We start from the raw sequence: 24,294 nt of genomic DNA, 5'->3' as shown, positions 1-24,294 counted from the left end.
GTTGTCCTTGTTGCTCGTGTTTCCCTTTCTCTTATATTATGTGCAAGCTCTTGTGCAAGTAGCTCTTGTCTTTTAGTTTTTGGGTAGAATTTTAGTTTGTTCATGGGTTCTTCTAAATGACTTAATTAGGATCACTTATATTTTTTTCAAAAGATTGGATATGCTTGCACTAGTGTGGACTGCAAGAAAATGATGAGGAGAAAGAACAAAGAGTCTAACTATGGATACACTTAAACATGTGAAAGGCAAAGGAATTTTGATAAATAGATAAAGACGTATCGAAAGAAAAGGAGTTTCGTGACTCTATATACAAGGTTGATGTATTCAACTTATCTAATTCAATATCAGGACTTTTCGGGGTAAAAAATCAACCATATCAAATGGATTTGACCAGAGTGATGGCAACATTTTTTTCTCCAAGAAAAGAATGGACTAAAGTCATATATTGTTGAACATGATGTTGAGACTCGGCTAGAATTCACCCTAGAATCTAGCCATTAAGTATAGGGTGTCAAAACCCTTACAAGCTTTCAAAATTCACATCCGATGTGAGATAATAGCTTTCATATTAATCCCTATGACAAGATGGAAAATGAAAAAAAAAAAATAAATAAATAGACATACGCTATCTATTGTCCAATTGAGTTCATTCTTCATCTTAACAAATCTTCTTTGATGTTGGTGTTTGGAAACTTGGGACCCATGAAATGAAACACTGAAACTGAAAGAATAGCCATTGATTTAATTTCTTCCTACTTTTCTTATTCCACCTCTAAGGATCCCATCAAAATATGATGTGAATTCTAGTTTAGGTTTCTTTGAAGTTCATTTGTGTCTACCCTTTGATCTTAAATACATGGTTTTCTTTAATTGATATAATTGCAAGTTAAAGATCTTCTATAATTATCTAATATTTATTTGGGAAGTTATTAGCGTAACGAGGGTTGGTTATGTTTGGTGCCCAAGTTGTGCAGATATGGTAGTGAGACAATCGTATGCATAAATGGTTGCTGACATGATTACTGCACTAACGCATAGGTCCTTTTCTCAACATGCCTTTCTTTCATAGGGATACAATTTGTGGTTCAAAATTTCAAGAGACTTATTTTCTTCCAAGGAGTAGATTCTAAATTAAGGACAAAAGGGTAAAAATACCAAATTATCATGAAATTTTTTATTGAATAATGGATTAAATGGGGGTAAACTAGACATTTCACTTTTATAAATTAAAATCACAACATATATTCACAATTGGAATTGTAAAGGCAATTTAGTCATTTCATCTTATTTCTTAAACCTACGTTGGGGTTTTTTCTTCACTGAGGCTGGGACGAAGAATGAAGAAGAGAATGAGAGGTTGGGAACGAAGAAGAAGGAAAAAGGAGAGGTTCAAGGCTTCAAGCTGATCGGCTTGAGGTTAGGGTTTTGGAGATGATCATGCTGAGGTTTTGTCCATTCCCTCCGCCTACATCAACTAGAACTTGCAGGCCTTCAAACCCTTCATATGCGTTAAGGACCCTCTTCATGAACACGACTTTGTATTCAAACACACAACTTCTGAAAACCTCAAAAATTTTAGGGTTCTTCCCAATGTATTCCATAGCATTCTCTCCATGTGCCTTATAGAATGGAAGCCCACCTCCCTCTAGAATTGATTCCTTTTAGTGTACCTATGAAGTGTGGACTAGGATTGATAAGAGAGAGACATCTTTATGATACCCATTATCAACTATAATGAATAATCAAGTAGGGAGCCAAAGACGCTCCATCTTTGTTCTTAACAATCAGTTTGGGGGCAGGTGACAAGCCATAAACCTTGTGGTCATGGCTAAGGACAGTGCAAGTGAGAAGAGAGTGGGAAATCAGAAGACGCAGCATACGATGGAGAAGACTAGTTGCATATGGATTTTGAGTGGTGGCTTCTATCTCTTAATTGTTTATCAGATACAGGAAAATTTGGATTGATATTGTATGGATATCAACTGAGGGAACAAGGGAGAGGTGGTAAGGCTATTACCTCTTCCAGAAACAAGAGATAGTGGTTGGACTGGTTCATAGTTGGAAACGGAGAGACGTTTGGGGAAGATGGATTGCGTTGAATTACAATTTAACCCCTCGTTACAAAAGCTAATTAAGGTCTTCCATTTTATCGACTTTTTCCTTATTATCAGCAGTGAATATGAGTTTCCCTAATTATCTTTATAATGTATTTCCAATCGCATCCCTATTGTATTTCTAAAGAGGGTCTTGTTATGTTTGGATAAATAACAGACCATTGTTATGTTAATAATTTCCCTATTTATTTTGGTGCAAATTATCTAATAAATTTCAACAATAGAATTGAGCGAAGATAACATAATGCAGAAAGTTTATATGATTGATATGACATTAAATTAATCATATATATATATATATATATATGAATTAAATTTAGGACACAAACATGGTTTTAGAGCTCGGTATTAGAATAGGTATCAGTCATCCTCAAAACCGTTCTGGTATCAGAATGGATTGATATCGGATTGCCTATATTGAACAGAAATACCCATGCTTTTTTTTTTTTCACCCTTGGTCTGTACTGTTCAGTCGATACGATATCAACTAGGTACCAGGATCGAACACTTGCGAAACCAATGCAGATCACCCGATACAAACAATCCAATACCAATACTTAGATCCATGGACACAACCCATAAATAATGACAAGTCACTTCTGTTTTTTCACACCCTAAGGGACATACTGAAACATATTATTACTCATCCAAAATCAGATTGTCCAATTGATAACTTCAAGTTATGTTCAATTTCGACCACCAAATGGACAGCAAACTTTATTGATTACAATGGCATTTTTTCTTCTTCTTTGCTTGAAGGTGTGTTACTACCAACGAATAAATGTATATTCCTAATACATATTGACGAAAGTTTTAGTGAAGAGAGAATATCTTCATCTACAATGATTTGACAATATGATTGAACTTCTAAGATCTCTATTAGCAAATATCCAAAATACCCTTCCCGTAGTTGAATTAGAAAGTTAGATACTGACATCCTGTGGTTGAAAAGAGAAGGAGAGAATGATATTTCTTGGACCCATACCTTTCTCTCCTTGCAGGTGCATTACAGAGCCTCAACTCTCTATCTTTGATTTGAAACAAAAGATACAGAGTATCAAATACCATGCATACATGCATTTACTCTTGGGACTTGAGAGGTTGAGTCAGGTTCACACTTCAACTCTTGAAGGAGAGCTGACATGGATGTGTTTGATTACATAATCCGTTAGAAAGTCTTTCTAATGAAACACGATTTTCTTTTTTTTAAATTGTTTGGTTGTTTTTTGAGTTGGTTCTACTTAGAAATACTAATTCATTTGAAACACCTTGTAAAGCTAAATGTGGTTCATCTAAAAAATAAGGTAAATAGCAAAACTCATATTTGACACACATAATCCTAGCCCTCATATGAATAGTCCATATTAAGTGGTGATTCAAAAGAATTATAAAAATCAGGATGGGTAACCAAATAGTTTTCCGGAAACTCTTAAAAATAAATACGATTCAACAGAAACACTCTTTATGGACTCATCGCCAAATCTGAAATAAAACTCTAATGAATTATGTAACCATACACATCCTAACACTTTGGTTAGGTATAAATTAATTCATTTGAAACACCTTGTAAAGCTAAATGTGGTTCATCTAAGAAATAAGGTAAATAGCAAAACTCATATTTAACACACATAATCCTAGCCCTCATATAAATAGTCTATATTAAGTGGTGATTCAAAAGAATCACAAAAATTAGGATGGGTAACCAAATAGTTTTCCGGGAAATCTTAAAAATAAATATGATTCAAGAGAAACACTCTCTATGGACTCATTGCCAAATCTGAAATAAAACTCCAATGAATTATGTAACCAAACACATCCTAACACTTTGGTTAGGTATACGTAAACAGTATTCTCCAAGTTTCGATTCCCACATTATTTTAAACACTTTAGGTGCCAAAAAAAAGAAGGGCCACATATGCAATTGAAGCAAAGCATTCAAATTCAACCTTTGATCCTTGGGCCACAAGCCATTAAACAAACATCAACAAACTTCTCTCTCTCTCTCTCTCTCTCTCTCTCTCTCTCTCTCTCTCTCTCTCTCTCTCTCTCTCTCACAGTCTTGGAGGAGTTTATGTTGGAGCCTATCTGAGTTGGTGTTTATTAGAAGCCAGGAGTACCCTTCCCCTGTTCAAGATCTAGTAGTAGTTCTTCAATATTTTTTTTTACAGATAATGGAGGTGATTCTTTCAGTCAATAGACTCAAGTTCTTCTACTAGTTTTGAGGGGTTGTAGGATACGTTGGTGGGTTCAGATAACCCTTCCCCAAAAAATTACATCTAAAAGTCTGTCTATATACGTTGTTGATTACTATATATGAAAAGAAATTTAAGGGCAAGTGTTTTCTGTCTTAGAGTACCCTGCGCCTAGACATATGGGTGCACTCCCCCAGGAAGGGCACAATGGTCATTGCACACCTCTGTATCTATGGTGTAGGGTCCACTCTTGAACAAAAAACTTTAGCATGAAAGTTAAATATTTTATACAATTATATTGAATATTACCAAAGTTTGAAAATTTTCATTTCTTTACTCTTTAAGTAGGGGTGTTGACACTGCAACCCCAAACCAATAGAAGCCAAATCAAAATCGAATTAAGATATGAGCTTGTTGGATGAGGTTTCGGGCTAAGGTATTTTGAGACCAAAATCAAACCGAACCACATTGAAACTGATAGGACATCAAACCAAACTTAAAGAACTAGACAAAAACCAATACAATCCGATAAGAAACCGATACTAACCCAAAATCAAGAAAAAAAAACAATTTTTAATTTTGAATACATTTACATTGGTTGCTGATGGTTTAGCTAAACATACGACTGCAACGAGAACTTCAATGACTTGGTATATACCTCCTCGATTTGCTTTGGAGAATATTGGTTGGGATGCTCAAGATTGTCCGAGATATAGACTTCACTGAATTTACAAAAAAAATTCCCCTTTATTAGTTAAGTTGATTTAGGTTGTTAGTTTGCTGATGGCCATGCCGAATGTGGACTACAACCTGAATTCCTTTTCTTCATTGGTTCCATTTTATATTGCATTCATTCTTTTTTAATAATATTTTTCTGACCTTTAGCAAAAGAAATACATAGTAAACCCAAATCAAATCAAAACTTAGCCGATAAAAAAAATCTATGCATCATTATTGGTTCATGTTTCGATTTCACTCATTCTCATATCAAAACCAACAAAATCAAACTAAAACCGACCCCAACCAATCGATTGACCCCACTACCTTTAAGTTCCCAAGCAACCATATATATGGAGCCTTAATTTGAGTCGTATGGGGAATATAGGAAAGACTAGAATCCTTATCACCAATATAGGTTCATACAATTTTAATGAAGCCATTTTTAGGTTTCCACAATTATCAATCCATCAACTCCATAGCTTACGTACAATATGTTGATGGCAATAGAATGTGTCATTACAGCTTCCAAAAAACCAAACTTCAGGGCACCTTATGCGCTTACGCGATGTAACTCATTCGATAAGTAAGGAGGTCTAAAGGTCTTCCTTCCTAATTTGAAATTCTCTTTCTGTGAACATTGTAATCAATAATCCTATTCAAGTATTGCTTACAGTGTAGGTAAGAAGCCGGCCATCTCTTGGATTGGGGTTGACCTTGTTAAGTACCTGTATTGTGAGATATCGGCCCACAAAGTACCTGTTATAATGGTTGTACTAGCCTTCGATCCACCCAATGTTATGAAAGGCTTGTTCGCTGGAACCACTACTTTTTCTCTGCAAAGAAAACAAAAGTTTAGATACCGACAAGAAATCAACCCAATAAAGAACTAGTTAGCCCTGATTCTGTTTTTCATTTATATCTTTAAGCTATAACTTATTCTTTATATACATAATGCTTAAGTATAAGAAATGGGTGTAGAAAACCTAAAACGAGGCAGTAAAATGAATGAGAATTGCAAACATTCAATCACACAATTTACCTAGATTGACTACGTTCATTGTGTGATGAGATTTGCTTACTTCAATATCAATGAAGAGTAGTGTTACAGTGGCTCATCCTCCCACCTCTATCAAATTGATTATAGTGAAGAACCCTCACTCCAATTATATAGCTAAACTTTATAAAGATAATTTACCAAAATACTCATATAATTCCCCCTGGGATGGACTTACCAGTTCATTAAGGCCAATTTCTCCAAACCTTTGGACCCTCGGCCTTGCAATGGCCCTTTAGAATCAATCCACTCATACAAGTTGGCGAAATACAAGACATCGTATCCTAACAATGGCTGATATGAGCTGTGAAGGTTAATCACCAGAGAGAGAGAGAGAGAGAGAGAGAGAGAGGATACCTATAAGTCCCTGGCTTAATCCATATGAAGACATTGTCCACGTTATTAGATGGCATAGCATCGAAAGCATCTTGTATCTTCTTAAAATCGTTGGAGAATATTGGTTAGGGTTTACCAAACATTTAATAGTTGATGCTATTGATAATGTTTCTGCTGTTTCTAAGTTTAGAAACAGTAGAAATGGCTTTTCACGTTTTCGGAAACAAAAATGAATTTTTTGATGTTTGATAAACCTATTTCTCGAAACGTTTTTGCCAGACATAATGCCACCAAGAAACCTAACAGTATCATTAGATGCCCAAAAGGGAGACAGGGTTTGGTTGCCTCTTTTTAAGTTTAAATAGTTGAGAGATTTACAAGCACAACGACCTTTTTTTTTTCTCTCAAATTTGTTTTTAGAAACTTCGTGAAAGTCGTTTCTAGAATTGTAAATAGGCATAAATTTTGATTTATGTTTCTAAAAATGGGTGAAACAGAACAACTTTATCAAACGTTTTTTAAATTGTTTCTCCGTTTCGGGGAATAAGAAAATGCAAAAACAACAGAAACAAAATGTTGTCAAACGATGCCTTAGCTGTCTCGTTCTCTGTGTCATTCTTTCTTTCATTTCGTGTCCATGTGTTAGGGTATAGCTTCCCTTCATTTAATGAAAGACTTTCTAATTCTCTGCACCACCATCGAGACAAAGAGATGGTACAAATACACATGGGTGGTGGGTCAATGGGGATTCAAATTTGTGTTTGTGTTCTTCTTCTCCTTGTTGCCATGGCTTACTCTTCTCTCATGGTTTCTTCTCATCCAACTTCCACTGATTGGTCTACTGCCCTTCTTGTCAAGGTTGATCAATCAGGAAATGGCGATTTTAAGAAGATACAAGATGCTATTGATGTTGTGCCATCTAATAACGTGGACAATGTCTTCATATGGATTAAGCCAGGGACTTATAGGTATCCTCTCTCTCTCTCTCCTCTCTCTCTCTCTCTATCTCTCTCTCTCTCTAACAGAATCAATTCAAAACTTCTTATGGGTTCTGGGTTGGGTTGCTCCTATACAGAAATGCCATCTGCATTCGCAACCGGAAGGAATCGGTGCAATCACGACACAGCAAAGAGAATCACCCTCTAAGAACACCGGCTACACATTTCTAGGTTGCAAGATCACAGGAGTGGGCACTTGTGTCTTAGGAAGGCCATGGGAAGCTTACTCTAGGGTGTTCGCCAAGACTTTCATGTCTAGTGTTGTTCTGCCTCAAGGATGGCATGACTGGGTCGTCCATCCACACATAGGTACTTCTTTCACATCCTTCAAATCACCTTCACATCAAATCTTATAAAGAAAATTGCATTGTTACCCACTGAACTTTGGTCGTTATTCAATGTCACCCCTTGGATTTTTCGAAACACCAAAGACACCCCCTGAAAATTCAAACAATTCCAAATCGATCCCTGCCGTTAGCAGACCCTATTAAGTGATAGAATGTATGTTATTTTTTTTTTCAAAATACCTAAAACACCCCCATGTGGTGTGAGTGGACGATATTACCCTCCCTTGCCCTTCTTAGCACCTCTCCCCTCCGGCGTACGATCATTCAATCCTCATATGAATGTCTTCAATCCTCATATGAATGTCTCTGTTTCACAAAATCGAGAAGAAACAAGGACTCTACAATCATCGCCATCGCCAAGACCTTGCTGAAACCCTAAACCTAGTCTAGAGAGAGAGAGAGAGAGAGAGGAATGAATACCAGATGAGATATACGTCTCTCAAAAGCTGGCCAGAAATATGTGATTTCCGTTATTCAAAGCTTGAAGGGAGGAGTAATTTTTCAGTTTCGAAGAGGAGGGAGTAGGCGTTGATTTTGGATTAATCGGATCGTGTGAAAGTGAGAAGTAGGGAGGAGAGAAGCTGGAAAAAAAAAAGGGTCACATTCCGAAGTATACCTTACTTGTATCTCATGACTATTCCTTCATTTGTCTGTAAAGTTTAGGATCTTCGATAGTATAAACTACTAAGTACTAAAACACTTCTAAACACTATAATGGAGTATGAAAAGCCGAGAGAGATTTTCCCTTTCGCTTTTTGTATCTCTACATGTAATAGTCATCTTTGTCTTGATTCTTTTTGTCAAACCTAGAAATGCCTTTCAATGTTTGGTTTGCCTAGCTAATGTAGGTGTAAAAAAAAATTAAAAATTCTCATTTGGTATTCATTCCTCATGATCGCACGCCGGAGGGGAGAGGTGCTCATGACGGTATGTCGGAAGGGAGCAGTGCTCACGGTAGTTGCAGGTTTCTCTTCTCGGTTCGGGGATTTAGTTCATATGAGTTTAGAAGAAGAGCAAGGGAGGGTAATATTGCCCACTCACACCATATGGGGGTGTTTTAGGCATTTTGAAAAAAAAACTAACAGATTTAACCGGGTCTGCTAATGGTAGGGACTGATTTGGAATTGTTTGAATTTTCAGGGGGTGTCTTTGGTGTTTCGAAAACTCCAGGGGGTGGCATTGAATAATGACCAAAGTTCAGGGGGTGGCAATGCAATTTTCTCAATCTTATAATATATGATTTTTCACTCTAAGTCTCAACCCACTATATAATACCTATAAGTCTCCATATTAGACCTCTCACACATCCGATCTGGGATTATTACTTTTGTCACTCGCATGAAACTTCAACATTTAATGTTGTTGTTGTGATTGTGACTATAGCAATGCATATTATGGAGTGTACAAGAATTACGGACCAGAAGCGGCTTCTTCAGGAAGGGTTAAATGGTCGTGAAACCTCACGGATGCAGAGGCCAAGCCCTTCTTGACAAAGGACATGATCGGTGGCCGGGGTTGGCTTAGGCCTGCGCCTACTCATTTCCGGAGACCCTCTTGGATCCTTTCCATCAAGGTTGATGGGAATAAGTAGTGGATGCAAAAGAATCAATTCTAAGCTTCTTTTGTTATTATTATTTTCTTGATTAATTAATTTATTTGTTTATGTATTAAACACATTATTGTATTCATTAATATTTTTCTTGAGAAGGAGACTTGTTTATATTTGTATGTGTCTTTGACACCCACGTCTTCCTCTTTAATGGTTGGGGACCTTATATCTACAGTTCCCTTGTTCATGTCTATGCCCATCATTTGCTATGTATTATACTTCCTTTATACCAACATTAGAATAAGGGATATTTTTCATATGTAAAGCAAAGGAAATGAAAACAACATGGAGTGGAAAAAACCCTCCAACAAAGGCCACCCAAGCACTGGGATATCTTAGGACTTAGCAATAAACTGGTTTCTCACATTATCATGACAGGAAGATAAGATAATGAGAGATAAAAGGCAATAGCAAATCAAGTCTAGTGGTAATTCTTGGATAAGGAAGTCTACCTATTCATGTTACGCTCGTATTAAATATGGTAGATTGTTGCACAGAAGGCAAGACGGCCAATAGTATCATAGATAGAGTTTCCATTGAAGTGCTACAAAACCCAGCCCTATTCGTAAATGAATGACTCCATCAACCTAGGGACAAACCAACCCTTGGAAAGAACATTCAACTAGATCTTTCTAGAAAACGGACAAGAGAAGAATAAATGATAAATATCTTCAATGGCATTCTAACAGAGATAATAACTAGGGATACTAACGGGGATTGCAGATGAATGCAACCCAGGACTGGAAGGGTGCAAGTGATAGTTCTCTAAGAAAGAAATCTATGCATGTGGATTGATCCTTTAAACCAAATCACCTTGATCCAAGGGATGGAAGTAATTTTTTACTGTAACAGGTTCCGGGTGTAAGAGGTAGAGATTTACAAATTCTGGATGGACCATGGTCTTCTAGATCAATGATGCTACTTTATCCAAATGTGAATCATATAAGATAGAGTAATAATGAAAGTCGACGTCATTATTTTTTGTAGTACTCTTTATTCCCTACCAAATAAAGATGGCCACCTTAATGTAGGATGAAGGAAATGCAGATAATAATGGTAGGCTCAATGTAATCAACCGTGGATACACAAAGTAAAACCCTTCGAATGATAGTTGTTTGAATATTATGGAATTTTTCCGATATAAGAAAAAAAAAATTTAGGAATCACAAAGTGGGCCATATTTTGAGGTGGCCAGTGGCCATTGGTTTTAGTAACTATTGCCATGAGAAAGAAAGGAGGCAGTAAGAAATATGGTTCGTCCAACTTTACCAATGGGCGCAGTGTTTGCAATGGAAGAGGAAGTAAATAAAGAAAGAGTCAATGGTAAACAATGGTGGAAAGTCTAAAAGCTATTCCTTTCCCTTAACGGCAAAGCTCAGTGTAAGTAGGTTGGCCTCATGTACCTCTCTTTGCAGAAGCCCTCTAATGTTTTAAAGTTGCAGGTGATTCTCCACCCTTCTTCTTCTTGGCCTGTCTTGTCTTTGAACTTCTTCTCATTCCCTAGCCTCTAAGTCAATAACCCAGACAAGTCCCCATCAATATTTGCTTGCAAGCTTAGGCATTCGATAAGCCCTTCACATCCCATACCTAATCAACTACACCATCTCCCTTCTTCTAACAAACTGATAGCCAACCCTAACCTCCCTCTAAAATAAACATATAAATATCTCATATTCACATACAATTTACTTGGGTCTCAAAAATTTTGACCAAAAATGGCAAGAAAAGGCACTTTCTACTCATCATCTCTCATTCTCTTCTTGTTCTTCTTTGGCATCCCTTCCTTGTCTGCTGAAGCAGCATTGAAGAAGTATCAGTTTGATGTGAGTGGTTTTGAATTTACATTTCTATCAATTTTTATGATTTGCACTTAACTTGGCCTTCCCATCATTGATCTACTTCTCTTCTTCATTGTTTCCAGATTCAAGGGAAAAATGTGAGCAGATTGTGTCATACCAAGCCCATTGTAACTGTAAATGGGATATTCCCAGGACCTACTATTTATGTTAGAGGAGATACAGTTCAAGTCAATGTTACAAACTCTGCTCAATATAACATGTCTATCCATTGGTAATGTGATGATCTAGATCAATTTCATATGTTATCAAACCTCAACTTATGGTAATCTCACACAAACTAAACACTCGTTGGCTTTCGCAGGCATGGATTGAAGCAGTTCCGCAATGGCTGGGCAGATGGACCTGCTTATATAACACAGTGTCCAATCCAGACTGGGAATAGCTACACTTATGATTTCAATGTCACAGGCCAAAGGGGAACCCTATGGTGGCATGCACATATTTTTTGGCTGAGGGCAACAGTCCATGGTGCCATTGTGATCATGCCTAAACAAGGAACCCCATTTCTATTCCCACAGCCTCACATGGAGTTTAATATACTCTTGGATAAGTAGTACTAAAGCTAGCTATTGTGAAGATCAGGCAAGGACTGGACTCTAATTCTTGCTTGTCATATTGCAGGAGAATGGTGGAATACTGATGTTGAAGAAGAGGTGAAGAAGGGTAACAAGTTGGGCTTGCCACCTACAGCATCAGATGCTCATACCATCAATGGGAAGCCAGGACCATTCTTTCCATGTTCTGATAAGTGTAAGAAAATTCCTGGTATCATTTAAAGTTTCCATCCCAAAAGTTCGAACTTGTAGGTGAAAGTGAAAGGGACTCCTTAACAGTATAAGGTGTTGAAGGCTAGTCAATAGCCAGGCTGGGAAAAACTCTAACGCTAATTACTCATTCCTTTTGCTTTGCTTTAGATACTTATGCAATGGAGGTAGAGCAAGGAAGTCCTACCTCTTGAGAATCATCAATGCTGCCATGAACGACAAGCTTTTTTTCGCGATTGCTGGACGCAACATGACGATTGTGGAGATTGATGCAGTTTACACCAAGCCCTTCACTACTCAAACTCTACTTGTAGGACCTGGCCAGACCACAAATGTCCTTGTTCAGGCTAACCAAATTCCAAACAGATACTTCATGGCTGCTAGACCTTTCATGGATGCTTCACTTACCGTAGACGACAAAACTGCCACTGCAATCCTTCAATACAAAGGCATTCCAAATGCTGTGATTCCAAGCCTACCTCATTTGCCTGCACCAAATGATACATCCTTTGCAATGAACTACACCAGCAAGCTTAGGAGTCTAAACTCTGCTAAATTCCCTGCAAAGGTTCCCCTCAATGTGGATAGGCATCTTTTCTATACTATTGGTTTGGGAATGAACCCATGTCCTACTTGCCAAAATGGAACACAACTCACAGCTTCCTTGAACAATATCACTTTTGTGATGTCCAAAATAGGGCTTCTTCAAGCTCATTATTTCAACATCAAGGGAGTATTTAGGACAGATTTCCCTGACCGTCCTCCCACTCCTTTAATTTCACAGGTGCCCCACTTACAGCAAACTTTGGAATTTCCTTAGGTACTAGACTCTGTAAGATTGCCTATAATTCTACCGTGGAGTTGGTTCTTCAAGACACTAATCTTCTCACTGTTGAGTCCCATCCGTTCCACCTCCATGGTTACAATTTCTTTGTGGTTGGAATGGGAATCGAAAACTACGATCTGGCGAAAGACCCCGCAAAATATAACTTGGTGGATCCTCCTGAGAGAAACACTGTTGGAGTTCCCACTGGAGGTTGGGCTGCAATAAGGTTCAGAGCTGACAATCCAGGTATATTTTTATTAGTAATAGTTATAGTAATGCAGGAAAAATGGAGAGCAGATCAGGTTCTCATACGAGAATGGCTCTAGTACAGGACTGATCCACATAGATGGAATCTACCTAAGGAAAAACCATGTGACGGATTCCATTTGTGTGGATCAGACTGTACAAGAATGGTTCTCATATGAGAACCCAATCTACACTCGGAAAATTGTATCAAGGACTGGATAGAACTCATCTTTAAAATTTAGCGGCTAAAATGAGAGTGCCCAAGTACCTATAAGTCTATACATCAGATCACTCACATCTATATTTCTAATTATGGATGTAATATATTTCTAGGTGTATGGTTCATGCATTGTCATTTGGAGCTCCACACGAGTTGGGGATTGAAGACGGCTTTTGTGGTAGAAGATGGAGAAGGCCAAAAGCAATCCATATTACCACCACCAAAAGATCTTCCCACTTGCTAAAAATCTCACACACCGACTGTGAATAACTCACCAGAGAGCCATTTTTGTGCGAGTCTCTTCTTGTTGGAGCTAACATTTCTCGTATGTTTATGTTAAGGGAAAAGGTTGGGTATGCTGTCGATATCAAGTATGCTAGCACCCATTGTGTCTATCTCTCTCTTCCCTTTTTTTCTGAAATGACCCTCATATTCTTTCTGAATGATACTCAATCATATGATCTTATTGGTGCTATCCGCTAGCATACTTGATATCGGCGGCATACCTATCCCTCTCCCTTATGTTAAGAGAAAATTAAAAATAAGTGAAAATCTGCTTTTTTTGTATGATTGTTTTGAGGTCTTTAAATGTACCTCTGTACAATAAGCTCCAACATCTAATTATGGATTATTGATTTTTTTATTTTTTATTTTTTTTTAATATTTTGGATCCTATTTGTTCTGTGTTATTTTCATCAACAAAATGGGGACCACAATAAGCAATTCCCATATCTTCATATGCATGGTCTTAAGATCCACAAGGGGCCAGCAGGGGTCCATAGGCTACTTATTGCTACACTATTACTACCTACTACTATTATTTTAGAGAGGGCCGGGGCAGGAGGGCCGAACACATAAACTTTACTTGGATTTACGCTATGCTTTCACTGGCTAGTTGCGCTACTGTGCTAGAAGCGCATCTCTAGGATGAACAAGGAGGTTCATATCCCACCTTTACAATTAAAAAAAAATCTATTATGTTATATATATATTTTTTTTTTCTTTGTTTACTATAGTTAGCATTATTTAAAAGAGCGAGGGTTTTGCATGTTAATAAAAGAGAGAGAGGGTTTCCATGGTACCAGCATGGGAAGGAATTTGCACGCTATGTATGAGGGGACCTCACTTTTTTATGAGAGGGCTTGTGAAAGCCCTATTTAAAATTCTAAAGCATTCCAATCTAAAACCATTATTTGCATTTTACACCCCCATAAGCCACAATCGCCAAGAAATGAAGAACATTCCTACTTTTGTCTTGGATGCACCGTCCACCCACCTTGAGAGTAGTACTCGGAGAATATTCTTTCATAGACAATATATTGGTAACATTTGAATCCACATGAGGCATCCTTATTAGGGAAAATTAAGTTGACAAAAATCCTTTGGAGTGTAACAAGAGATGGTGGACTACCTCCTTCAAAATGTACTCAATTTTGGTCAGCTATTGTTTTTTATGTTAACCAAAAGGCTCTCATTCTCCTCTCCCTTTGTATTGATACCGTGAGAAATTGGTTTATTGCTTTACCCTAGATATTATCTGAGTGCGATTCTCCCCTTAACCTGCCTTTTTTTTTTTCTCCTTTCTATTGTTAATGTTTCTTGGGGAGGAGCCTAGACCAGGGATGTCAAAGAACTGTTCTAATAGAGTAGGCGGTACAGGGGATGCACAAGAAACATGCACCGGGTGATCCAGAAGCGGGATGTTCAAGGACCAGAAAGTGTCGAGATTTTGGGGAGACATGGTTGTTATGGTCTCCAGGAACACCTGTGGATCCCCCCCTCTGGACCAACATCCTGTGACACCGAACCAACAGGTAGCGGATTAGCCCCAGAGCAAGCAGAAATCACAAGGGGGTCGTTGAGGGGGGGTTGGGAGTGAAGAAGAGAGGGAAGAATGAAAGAGAGGGAGAGATGTAGGTGGGGTGGGGGAAAGAAGATCTGGGGCTGCGCTATAAGAGGTGGCAGGGTGTTGTACAGAGAGGTGAGATGTGAGGCATTTACCAACAGTGGAGGGGTGATGGCCTGGCTATATGGTCCCAACGAAGGATATTCAGCTTTGGGCACTTTCTTCAAGGAAGGACATCTTTGGATGGCGTGAGTGATTTTCCCACAGTGGAAGCAGAGTGTCAGGAGCTCATGTTTGAAGGTTGTAGGAACCTGGGTCCCATTTTTCTGTTGGACTCTGGAAGAGAGCATCACAGGACGGCTTTTGCGAAAAGAGATCTTCACTCGTGCAGTGCCTTGGGGCAGTCCAAGTGCTTGGAAGTTAACGTTGAACTAATTAACACGATTGAGACCAGAAACAACCGACTTGATTATGAGCTCATAGTTGAGGTAGTCATCAGGGATTTCAAAGATGTGCATCCAGAGAGAGACATACTCCATTCGTTGTTTGAGTTCTCCGAATCCAGCTCAAAGAATCCCAGTTGTAGCAGGTTTCCGGCGAACCACCACGGAGCCAGAGACATCAGCATATTTCTCTCAGCTTCCAAAGAAAACTCTGCAAAGAAAGAGCCTTTCTGGAAGCAGGCTATGAAGCAGGCGCCCAGAGGGGACCAAAGGGAAGATAGGAAGTTACACAGGCGATCACATTTGGGTCTAGGTCATCCAACGAAACAACTGAACAGGGCAAAGGGGGAGGTCAGACAGGGTCTAGTGAGTGGATCTTTAGCATAGACTCCCGGGATCTGAATACCCCACACCAATCGAGCTATGGAAGCACACGTTCTAGGTTTGGAGGGCTGAGCAAACGGTTTTCGGAGAGGTAGTATGGTAGATTCGAAGTAGGGGGTGATGGGATGAGGGGTTGAAGTTTGGGAAGAGGAAGACGTCATTGTGAAAAAGCAGATGTTGAAAGCGACAAGGGACGATTAAAGAAATGAGAATAAAGGGGGTTACATACAACACAGGAGACCAGAGGTGGCTGAGAAGATTCCAATCATAGGATAAAAAGAGTTAGAGAAGAGAGAGAGGAAAGATACTCTACCATGTGCAAAAGCGTTTGTGAAGATCAAAGGTCACTGAGAGGATCGAGTGGCCCTTGGGAAGCGTAGCAAGCTACCTTGGAAGCCGAGTAGAAGAGGAGTTATAGAAGAGAAGTAACAAGAGAGAGAGAGTGGAGAGACAAGGGAGAGGAGGGAAGGGGTAAAGACGGTGGTTAGGGCTCGAGGTGTCTTGGTTGGCAAGAGTGCTATGTCTCTCCATTGATTCCGCTCAATGGATAAGTTATTACTGCATCAAAAGCATTCGCAATAGCAAACACATCTAGATGGTTAAGCTTGATTTTTAATTTAATCAACTAAGCTTCCTTGATGGTCTGCAACTAATTTTAGTTTAGGTTGTGCTCAGTTGTTAGAAAGTGAAAGGGGATCCTACAGTAGGAGAAACCTATCAAGATGATAATATCGAGGGTACATGTTTGGATTTTTCAAAGGAACATCGAAGTCAAATGGTGACGGTGGTCTTAAAGTATTTTAGAAACTTGACCCGTCCAGTAGTGAGAAGCACTCCGGATAGGGTTATTTAACTCTTTTATAACATCTTTTCCAAATTATAGGGTTTGCCCTGTAGCAATGTCTATGCTTCTTTCAACTGCCAGTTACGCAAATGAATGACTTCAAACATTGAATCTGCAAATCTACGTGTACTCCAACATTCTGGTCTTCTTCAATCATGTTCTTAATCCAAAACTCTTTCTGGTGGAACCTACAGAGTTTTTAAAAAAAAATCACACAAAATTTTTGCGAGATTGTGAAACTTATTGTTTCAAGCGACGAAAACTCTCACGAAATTCTCACTGTGAAATCTCGAGATCTATAGATTTGGATTAAGAGCTACCCATATTATTGATTCCTATATGAGAATTCCTTTTATAGGGATGCCTCAACAAATCTCACTGAGCCAACAAAAACAAATCACACTGTCAGAACTTTCTTTCTAGGGTGAACTCTAAGCTGAGTGGGTGAAAATTCAAATACCTTAGTATTGCTGGCAAACATGTTCATTCAATCAATCTTGGCAGCTATGCATCCTTTTAGCCCCAACTCTAAATCCAATAGATACTATGTCACACCCCATTCCATACAGAATCGGACCGATGACTGAGTTAACACCTATTAACCCAAAACCTGTCAGGATCATCTGATACAGTAACCAGAGCACAACATACACACACATACTAAGTCAAGCAATTCCTATGTTTCAGCGGAAGCCTTACATGTACATACCTGTAGATACCTCAATACTCTTGATACCCAAATTGTATCCAAATTGTATTACATAACACATTTACATTTGGGCTTGTAGGCGTGATATATACACAAGAAATGCAATTTAAACATTCAAAACACAAAAGGGGTAACATTTCAAAATATAATTAAAAGAATCTGGTATAGGTATCAGGGTTGCTATCCCCTAACACAACTCTTGCACGGGCACTCGGCCCCGTGCCCAAGATCTTTTGGGACCCACCAGTCCTCGACTAGAAACTCCATAGTGGGTCCTGGCTCTAGCTTTTCGGTCAGATAACTTGCAAGACCATCTAAAAATGGTGTGCACGTGGGATGAACTCACTAGCCTAGTAAGTGAAAAGAAAGACTAAACAAGCATACGCAATACAAATGAACCTATATGTGTGCAGTTCATTTTATTATCTTAGTTCATCTAGACAACATTTCTAAGTCATAGGTTATGTGCTACTCGCAACCATAGTTCGCGTATGCTCCACGTATGAGCCGCGAACCTCATCCCGCGATACACCCATAGGGTTGCCGGAGAAGGTTCGCCGTTGGTATCGAAAAAGTAAATTATTATTCCTCAGCGACATTAAAGTAAATTGCTATTTCTCAGTGATATTAAAGTAAATTGTTTTTTTCTTAACGACATTAAAGTAAATTGGGCATTGCTTGACATTAAATTAAAAGCAGTACGATTAGCCCTCTTGTTATATTCTCAAAGTTGTCAACAATCCTAATGATCAGTCGGAATTACTTCTAACTGCCACCGTTGGTACACAACCTCTGGCTTCCCCCCCAATGATATACCCAATACCTAAACCCTTGCTGGGAAGGGTCGTAGTACAGGGATATGTCATTCCTAACCGTATGCACCTATGTGAGATAGTACATCTGTATAGTGCCCTTGCGTCCCATTCTATGGGCCACCAATGCATTCGTGTTCAAGCCGACTATGGCATCTATTCAAGAGTTTAAATATATCCATCTCATATCACAAAGCAAGATTAGGCATTTAACAATTAAAGATATTAAAATGTTAAATCATAAATGAATTTTATAATGCACACTTCAATGTATGCAATGGCACTCGTGGATGACTAATCTACACAATAATGATATGATGACATGGCTAGTCTACAACTAGAATGATATAATGCAATGTCATCTTCCTACTTACCTAGTTATGTACAAAGATTACCCTTGGTACAATGAAGATCTGGCGTGTGATAATGCGAGTTCCTAGCACAACCTATTATAAAAAGAGTTGCGTTTAGTATATCTTTACTTTATGCTCATAACCAATGAGGTATGATGATCATAATGTGTTTATAATCATCAGAGAAGGTTGCCCAACAAATTTGGGCCCAATCGAAACCTGAGAAGTCGGATTGGTGGGTCAACTGACGGGGCAAGGCAACCACCAGTCCTTGCTCGTTACTCGACCCAGGAACCCTGCCTGGATCGATGGGCCAGGTCACCCACCAGTCTTGCTCACCGGTCGAGCCAGCAGCCCACCTAGGACAGGTGGGCGCTGGATTGGTGGGTCCGACCATTCCTAGGCACCCACCAATCAGAATCAGGATTTTATTGTTCTCTTCCATTCTTCATCCCACCTTGAAGGAACCACCACAAGTTGATTCGACCAAATTTTTCACAAATCTAAGGCTCCAAATCATTATTTCAACCTAGATCTAAGTTCGATCCAAAGTCTCAAGCATGAATCTTACCTCTTTGCTCAAGAACACCTCAAAAACCTAAATCTTCTCTTTAGATCAAGAGATCAACAAATGCTTCACAAATCTTGCAAGTCTTCCTCTAAATCCTTCATACACAACATATAAGACCTTTATTAAACCTTAGATTCACATTCTCAAGAGATAATAACAAGATCCAAGAGATTGCTACCCAAATTGAATGGTTTTACTTAGGGTTTTATAAGAGTTTAAGGAATATGAATTTTACTCACCTCAAATCGTAGATCTCGAGATGATGATCGTTAATCCAGCGTCGAAATCGAAAGATTCAACCTTGGTGACGCACAATGAGCATTTTCTCCCCCATTTCTTCCTTCTTCTTCCTTTCTCTCTCCTTCTTTTCTTTCTCTTCTTTACTTTTCTCACCCACCATGTAAAACAATAAATGTGGGGAAAGAAAGGTAATAAATGTTATTTATAGTGGGGTCAAAATATCTAAAATTAGAGTGGTAGGTCACATTGGTGGGTCTGACCCACCTATGACCACCCACCAGTCAGCCAAAAATTAGCCGAATCATTGGGATTTTTGATGGGGCTCGGCCCCAACAGATATTTCACTCTCGGTAATTAATTAACACGCGTACTTGGTATAAAATAAGGCTACATACCTTAATTGTGTATACATGGCCTCATGATACGTGTAAGTGCAAGGCTTGGATACGTGGACTTTACTAGGTACTGACTCCAACTCATCTGGCCAACATGAGTTCAGAGTCACCATTGCCATCATGTTCCACAAGGTACCTACCTCAGCTAGCTCGGGTTCAGGTCCTACAAAACCAAATCGAACCAACTGGGAAATTAGACAGGGTTTAGAAAATAGTGTATCACATACTATAAGCAAGAAATTCTTTTGAAGCAATAGTGAGAAAGGATTGGTCCCTAAAGTCAGCTGGTCCACTATATGTACCTCCAAAAGATCAGATGGCCTGAATCTCAAGCTTTCTTCTCCAAAGAACAAATCCCTACTGGCTAAGAAAGCCTGAGAGCTCCTTAACCCTTCCTCTTCTATGAGGTTGATTAATGAAGGCTAAATATTTTTCCTAGTTCATCATTCCTTCATGCTAAATGTTCTTCCTTATATTCATGGAACTGGAAGTCAATTTTCAAAGTTCATGATCTTCCTATAAAAGGGCTTTTCATTAAGGTGGGTCATGGACATAGCATCAATCCTTGGATAGATTTGTTGATACACTGCTTTCCTCCACCTTCAACACTTGAGGCGCTTTGCCCCCTTGCTGAGAAGAGCTACACATATTGCAGAAGAGTAGAACAACATTTCAACTTTAGATATCAAAGACATGCAGGCTCGATCTCTTCGTTCGATGGATCCCCCCACACTCTCTTTTGGCTCAATGTTGATGGTTCATGCCGCCTGTTAACTACACAACTTTCAGTTGAACTCTATAGGCCTCAATGAGTCATAGTACCTCAGAAATAAAATTGCAAAAATATTTAAAAATAAGGTCATAGCTGAAAAATAGTTAGTTATTCAATAACCAACAATTAGCACTAGGTATAACATGCCTGATGGCACAGTTCATGAGTAGGGACAAGAACCAAGGCGCTTGGAGCAGTTTTTGTTGAACCAACATTCAAAAAGAGCTTTTGGAGTAATGGTAGGAGGTAAGCAAATATCTTTCCAAAACTAGTTTTGGCCCTTGCAACAACATCCTTGCCTTCCTGTACACCATCATGCAATGGCAAATAACAACGACAACAACAGAAAAACCATTAAAACCCTATATTTGACCTAAAATTCTAATAGATAAAGTCAAGTCACCTCAACATTAGCTAAATATGGTAATGTGAGTCATCATATTTGACCCTAAAGGATTTAGAAACAAAAACAATTTAACAAATAAAACTATACTGGATTCATGAACAAAGAGAAAACCAAAGAATAACGCCAAAATAAAGTATGAGGAAAATACTTGAAGATAAATCACATGTTTGCAGCAAGAAAAGAAATGGTTGAAGAACTGAGAATTTCAAGTCTTGAACCACCATACTTCAAGCTTTAGGCTTTAGACTTTGGCATTTGAGCTTTTTGGGAGATGATAGAGATAAAAAAAAGAGAGACAGTCCCCTAAAGCACAAAAAGAGATTTGTCGAAGTAGGGGTTTGCTTCAATCCATGGATCGTGAATTGGATCCATTTAAGTTAGAATCGGGATCAGACCCTATTCTGACTGCTTCGAGTTGCCCTAACATAATTGGTATTAGAGAGGCCAATCCAATATGATCGAACAATTTTGATTCGATGTCGTTTTCTTTAAAAATCAATCATCAAGTCTATTTTCTTACACGAATCCATTTGGAAAGATAGAATGATGAATAAGATTGCAAAGTGGAAAGGTAAGATGCTCTTCCTAGCGGAGAAGGAAATTCTATTGAAATCGGTAGCAACTGCAACTCCCTCATTCTCTGTATCTCACTTTAAACTTTCTAAATGATTGTTAGATGATCTGAACAAAAAATGATGTAGATTCCTTTAGGGTTAGAGGAGCAATGAGAGAAAGATTCACTGAATCACTTGGGACTGCTTGTGCATGCCTAATCTGGATAGGGGTATGAGGATTAAGGATCTTAATACTTAGAATCTAACTCTCTTAGCAAAATTGGGCTAGCAACTTCTCTCCTACAAATCCTCTTTGTGGGCAAGATTATTGGGCAACATCTATTTTCCCCAAGGTAGTTTTCTCCATGCTCAAGTGGGTCACCAGCCTTCTTAGGCTTAGAAGAGCATTTTGGTGGGTTGCGCTCTTCTTCAAAATGGGCTTCTGTGGATTGTGGAAAATGATAGAAACATCAACATTTTGAGTGATCCTTGGATCCCAAGCCTTCCAGAGTATGAGTCATTTAACAAATAAAACTGACCAAAATCAATGGGATGGCCACTTGTTGGATTGGAGTTGGTTTTGTGATACCCTTATTTGTCAGTGCCCAAATTATGTGGGGTTCCAAACCAAGCTCCTGGAAAGTCTTAATTTCTTCTTCCTGTCCTGCCTCTACCACACCTCCTTCATTCTTCATGACATTAGCCATGGAATCTCAACTAAAACATATTATTCAAACTCATATACAACGAAACCACAAAGAAAACAGATGGATACACATAGGAAGTTCAAAACTTATGAATCAAAATTTCAACCAATGAACTTCACACAATTGTTTCATAAAAAATATCTATACCGAATTCATGAACAAAGAGAAAACAAAAGAATAACGCCAAAATAGAGCAAGAAGAAAATCCTTGAAGATAAATCACCTATTTGTAACGAGAAAAAAAATGATTGAAGAACTGACAATTTCAAGTCTTGAACCGTTATACTTCAGGCTTTAGGCTTTAGAATTTGACATTTAAGCTTTTGGGAGACGATGGAGATCGAAGAAAGAGAAATAGTCCCTTAAAGCATGAAAAGAGATTTATCGAAGTAGGGGTTTGCTTCAATCCATGGATCGTGAATCAGATCCATTTAGGTTAGAATCAGGATCGAACCTTATTCTGACCGCTTCGAGGTGCCCTAACATAATTGGTATCAGAGAGGCCGATCAAATCTGATGGGACAGTTCCGATTCGATGTCGTTTTCTTTAAAATCCAATCCTCAAGTCTATTTTTTTACTCGAATCCATTTGAAAAGATAGAACAATGAACAAGATTGCAGAGTGGAAAGGTAAGATGTTCTCCCCAGTTGGGAAGGAAGTTTTATTGAAATCGGTAGCAACTGCAACTCCCTCCTTCTCTGGGAAATTCTTGGTGGTGCTTGAGGTTTTGGCAGGATGTCTATTAAAAGTCAGTTTATGAGATCTTTAAATCATGCTAATTTTAGAGCCTAGGTTCTGATTCTATTTCAAAGGCACAAGGTTCAAAGATTTCAACTATTCTTTTATCAGCTGGTTGTAGCTTTATTTAAGTCATGTTGATAAGTTCATGAAGACATTTTCATGAGACCGTAAGATTATGACTGTCAGATCTCATTTTTAAATTTTGGGTTTTAATCTTTAGAACTACTAAATCACTGTGGTAATAAGAAAAATGTTTTTCGACAAGATTTACATACTCTTTCCACAACTCTTACCCAATATTTTGAAGAACAAAAATGTTTTTAAAATTTGATTTTCAAAATCATTATCCAAACGAACTTTGACGATGACATTGAATATGAGAAAATAAACAATTTTCTCAAGCTTTTCGAATTCTTAACTGATTTTCATGATAAACCAATTTTTCATAAAATTAGAAGAATTTGTCTTTATGAAAAGGCAAGGCACGTACTATCCAAGGGATGCTTCAAATTCATTAAACGAAAAATTATTGAAAGTAATATTTTTCATTTTAAACAGATATTACAAGAATATTTGAAAGATTTGTTTTTCCAAGATAATTATCTTAAAGTTCTTTTTTATCCCTCCATTGACCTATGGAATATACACACTATCAAATGGGGACTTTGTGGACGAATTGTTTTTCAACCCGACAACATGAAATTTATATATCATCTACCCATGATGATGCAGACCATGATTTATCATACTTTCAAAAATTGAAAGTTTTGTCTTGATTTGGTTTTTGATATTTACTCTTCTTTGGGCTACTAGCCCCTTAGGACTGAACGCCACTGTCCTCCCTACACCATCTTTCCAACTGATTATTATGTATTTCTTTCATTCCAATTGAACGCCACATGAACTCGAATTTTTTTTTTTCAATATTTATCATACTATGTCATTATATTTGGACCCATAGGACTAGTATCACCTTTAGGAAGGAAAAACCAAACCCTCACAAAATCTTGGGCCTGACCCAAATATCCCAAGACCAGCCACCGGAAAACCAGCAACTAATACAGCAACAAGAATTCCTGATAAAGGATCCCGAATGTTTAATTCAAAAATCCAAAATCCCGTATAATACGCGGCTTCCATATTCCTCCGTTTTATAGACGGATAATACGCGTAAAAGTCTTTCAACCCCATTGATACGTTTAGTTAAATATTTAATAAACTAAACCTCCCG

At 38.3% G+C, this 24,294-nt stretch overlaps 1 pseudogene; it reads left to right on the top strand.

Moving 5' to 3' along the window:
- The first annotated feature begins 11,085 nt into the window (after positions 1 to 11,085).
- LOC122093944 lies at positions 11,086 to 13,879 on the top strand (annotated as a pseudogene).
- Positions 13,880 to 24,294: the final 10,415 nt, after the last annotated feature.

This window comes from Macadamia integrifolia, chromosome 1 (assembly GCF_013358625.1).
Source record: "Macadamia integrifolia cultivar HAES 741 chromosome 1, SCU_Mint_v3, whole genome shotgun sequence".
NCBI classification, from domain to species: domain Eukaryota; kingdom Viridiplantae; phylum Streptophyta; class Magnoliopsida; order Proteales; family Proteaceae; genus Macadamia; species Macadamia integrifolia.
This window is presented reverse-complemented; position numbering and strand designations above follow the sequence as displayed.